Consider the following 4,598-nt stretch of genomic DNA (forward strand, 5'->3'; position numbering starts at 1 on the left):
AGGAGAGGGGCGGGGCCCGAGCCCGAGCGCTTCGCTGCGGTGACTCCTTGGCAGGATTGCATTGCGGAGTTCTCGGCTGCGGAATTGAACCTTTGCTTCATCCTGGGGGGGGGGGGGGGGGGGGAATCGATCCATTCCAGGCGTGTTGGTGCCTCACAGAAGCACGATCAGAGCTGAGCTTTGGGGAGTCCGGAGGTGGTGCATTTATGAAATCCTAAGGATCGACCCGGCGTCCGACGTCGGATTGTCTCCAGTGTTGATGCCTCACGACCAAGGAGCCCGAGTTTGTGCAAGTTCAAGATGACGCCTCTTATGGAAGCTCGTTCCCCTCATTCTTACGCGGGAGAGCCACGGCGTGCGCTCCTGCGCCCCAGCGCAGCCCTGGCTGTGTCTTACGCCAGCTGTCACCTGCGACGGGGAAGGGTGGGCGCTGCCGGTTGAAGCCAGCCTCACAGGCGCAGTCTGCAGAAGCTGGTGATGAAACAGAAACGTCAGAGGTCCGTTGTCCTTTTTGCACATCGGTGCCTCAGTTGGGTTGTTTTCGTTCCCTAGATGGTGTCTGGGAGAACCAGATTAAGTCAAAACTAACTCAAATCATGCGACTCATCAAAGAGCCGGCCAAATGTCTGGAATTAACAGGATAAATGAGGGACAGAGCCTTGGAGACACACCTGCTCACGCGGGCCCTTCCACTCTTTGACCACGTGGTGGATGCTACGCTCCCCGTGAGTTTTCTGGGGCGGCCTTAAGTTACCCCCAACGGGTGGCCTTAAAAAACGGGGAGCTATGTGCTCTTACAGTTCCGAAGGCTCTGAGGGAGAATCGACTCCCCCGCTTCTCACTTCTAGGGCTCGCCATCAGTCAGTGGCTTTCCTTGGCTTGTGGCCACAGACCTCCGATCTCTGCCTCGTGGCCACGTGGCCTTTTTCTCGTGTTTGTCTCTTCTGCAAAAATCCTACCTCCAAATATGGTCCTAGGTACAGTGTGCAAGGACTTTGACATACCTTGGTGGGAGTTGGGGGCATAATTCAGTCCCCTATACTGTCCAAATAGGTTTAATGTAGTTGGGGCAGCTAAAGGATTAGTAATTATTTCCAAATCCTACTGGTTGTTGTCTGTGTCCATTGCTATGCATACATTTGGGTCAGCCAAAAGTTCATTTGTTTTTTCCCGTAAGATGGCTCTAGTAGCATTTAGTGGTCCTTAGCTCCGTTTGAAACAATTTTGTTAGATTGTATTGTGACAGCTGTCCTACCAGTGTGCATTTAAAAAGACATCAAAATTGGTGAATTTTCATGTAACCATCTTAATACAGAAGATGGAAAAAATACACGACATTTTTGACATATTATGCTTTATTATTCCAAGAGGTAAAAACACAACTGAAATGTAAAAAAAGATTTGTGCAACGCATGGGGAAGGCGCTGTGACTGATCGAACGTGTCAGCAGTGGTGGCGAAGTTTTGTGCTGGGTATTTCTCACTGGACGACGCTCCACCACCCGGTAGACTATCGAAGTTGACAGCGATCCAATCGAGACATTAGCTGAGAACACTCAACGTTCCACCACGTGGGGGAGAGCCGACTGACATCCTCAAAATACCCAAAAACGTGTCTTTCATTTCACAGACTTTCCACCAGGGGGTTAGCCTTTCACCGGGGGGTTAGCACCTCCTAGGAAAGGCTTATGGATCCAGGGCACTGGCCTCAGACCGGGCATTCTTGCCTGCGTTAGCTGATCTCAGGATGCAAAGTGCTTTTGTTTTGTCCTTTGCCCTGGTGTGTAATGTCCCTAATCAGAACGGCAACGAGGCCAGGTGTCCGCTCTGACTTCTCCTCAAACATCTGGTTTCTCGGGCTCTGCGCTCCTGCACTCCAGGCCCTTTCGTGGCCGGGAGGCCTGCCTGTGTGGTGGCTCTGGCGGCACGTCCTCTGGGCGTAGCAGAGCAATAAGAATCACTGAACCGACTCCTGGGGCCCTACGACTTGGACTGGGCGGGCACACATTCAGGGACCAATGTTTTGGGGGAGGTGGGAAACTGTACACGGGCTGATATTCTTGCTGGAAACCCAGCCACTGGATTAAGACGACATGTAACCCGCCCCTTGGCTCCTGCCTGCAACGTCCCACACACCCTGGTTCTGCCCCTGCCCTCCCAACCTCGTTTCTTCCTCTCACGAGCTCGGCTCCTGCCACCGGGGTCTTCTTGCTCTTGGAGCTTGCCCAGCTCATTCACTCCCACCCGAGAGCTTTCCTTTAGGCGATCCCTCTGCTCGGAATGCTCATTCCCTATCTTGCCTAATTAAGAAATCAGGTTTTTCTTGTTTGGGTTAATGGGCCCGAGGGGTAGGGTGTGAGAGCTCCCCCTACAGGTCCTCCTGGCTTGGAGGTTTAAATGAGGTTTCTGTTTGTGAATCTTTGCAAATACAATAGCTGGTGCAACTAGGGAAGTGAACGCTAAATTCGGTTCATCTTAATTAGTGCATATTTAAATGAAAATAGCCACACGAGGCTAGTGAGTTCTGTGTTGGACAGTGCAGGTCTAGAGAGACCCACGTGGGACACCGCACACCACTGCACGCTAGGTCCCAGGTGCGGAAAGGGGATGAAGAAACCTGCAGTGGAACCGCGGAACAGCCCTGCTGTGCCTGCTTCCGAGCCCTGCAAGCCGCAGCGCCTCTAACCGGAAGCTCCGCTGTAACCTCGCGGGCCCCTCCATCCCGGGGTGGCTGCCCGGCGTGTCCCACACTGTGAAGGCCAGCACAGCACGGACACAAACTATAACGAGACGGAGGTTTACCTGCAGCGGAGATGTGTCCATTTGGCGGGTTAAAGGGGCACTGAGAATCTTCTCTGTTTATGCCTGAGCCGCGCCCTTTATTGTACAAATGAAACAGAAGCGTGCTGTCCCCCAGGGAGAACTGGCCCTTCTCCCCGAGAGATCGGTACTTTTTTAAAAGAGAAAAAGATTTTATTTATTTAATTTTAGAGAGGGAAGGGAGGGAGAAAGAGAGGGAGAGAAACATCAGTGTGTGGTTGCCTCTTGTGCGTCCCCCACTGGGAACCCAGCCCCCGACCCAGGCATGTGTCCCAACGGGGAATCAAACCAGCGACCCCTCGGCTCGCAGGCCGGCACTGCAATCCACTGAGCAGCAGCCAGGGTGAGACGAGTACTGTTAATATTTAACTGTTCCTTCGGCGAGAGCTGGCCCTTCTCCCAGAGGGACCTATCGGTCAGCTGAGCCACACAAGGCCCTTGGCACGTGGCCACGTCTGTCTAAAATACATTCGATCACAGCCCCCACAGTGTGACTCCAGAACCCCACCCGAGGGAAGGACGCTTTGCTCGGAACTTTCCCAGACAAACCCCGAATGCTGCCGTCTCCGGGATTCCCTGGCGCCTGCGTTCGGTGTAGGTGACCTCCCGTCTGTGATGGATGCTCTTGATTCTTGCTTTCGCTTTGCTCTTGCTTAATAAAGCGTTTAACTATTCACCTTTGACTTGGAGTTTTTATTGTCTGCGAATCCGAACCTCCAAATTAAGCGGCCACGATCACATACACGCCCCTCAACGACACACCGTTCAACACCCCCTCTCAGCTCGGAACCGCAGACGTCACTGGGGCCAGTCACCTTTGTGTCAGAAGGACCCCTCGCGGGAACTCCGCCTACACGGAGGATCAATTCTCATAGCTCAGGAGCGCGCACGCAGGGTCCTAGTGTGTCCACCAGTCTCTTCCTTCCGCTTTGCAACGGGAAGCCGGGCTGTCACCAGTAATAAGAGTCGCAACTGTGAAGAAAAATACTGTCATGGAATGAAAGGGAAGGTGTTTCAAAACAGAATAGCAGTAGAAAAAATCCAAGTATCAGCTGAACCTCTCCATCCAGATGTCCCACCAACACCTGCAACTTGACGGTCTCTAGACTTGGACTTACCTTTCGCTTCCCCAGGACCGCACTTCCCATCATCCAGTCCCCTTAAACGGAAACCCTTTGTGCGCTCCTTCGTCTGTATACTGCAAACTGCCAGGTCCAGCTGATTCTGTCTTGGTACATTTAATAGGGTGTGCCGGTCTTAAATTGGATGCCCCCAAACAGAGGCTGAGGCAAGGCTTTGGGCGCGTGCTGTAAATCCGGAGCCGACCCCGAACGCGGGAGTGAGGTGGGAAGGGTGAGACAGGAGGAAAGAGACGCTGGGAAAGGATGGGCTATCGAGGTGGTTACCGCTACGGGCAGCGGGGCTCGGTTCCAGTGGGGACGCTCTCACGGCCTGGGGGGCGCCCCCCATGGTTCTCTGACTTCACGAGCACTTGGGAGTGCTAATTTGAGAATGCCCAGCCTAGGGGGTTCTGATCCCGTAGCGCTGGAATCCGCAAATCAGACAAACGTCCCAGGGATTTTGGTGCGTGCAGGGGGCCCCCTTGGAAGAGCGCCCGGGAGCGTCCAGCCAAGGTTCTGCGCCCCAGCGCAAACGTGCAGCCTCCCCTGCCGGCAGAGCGCTCCGAACGCGTTCTGCGTCTCCTGGGCGACGAAGGCGGGCGGCGCGGCGCGATGACGTCAGGGCCGGACGGTGGCCGAGGGGCGGTGGGGCAGAGGC

Source organism: Phyllostomus discolor, chromosome 1 (assembly GCF_004126475.2).
Source record: "Phyllostomus discolor isolate MPI-MPIP mPhyDis1 chromosome 1, mPhyDis1.pri.v3, whole genome shotgun sequence".
NCBI lineage: Eukaryota > Metazoa > Chordata > Mammalia > Chiroptera > Phyllostomidae > Phyllostomus > Phyllostomus discolor.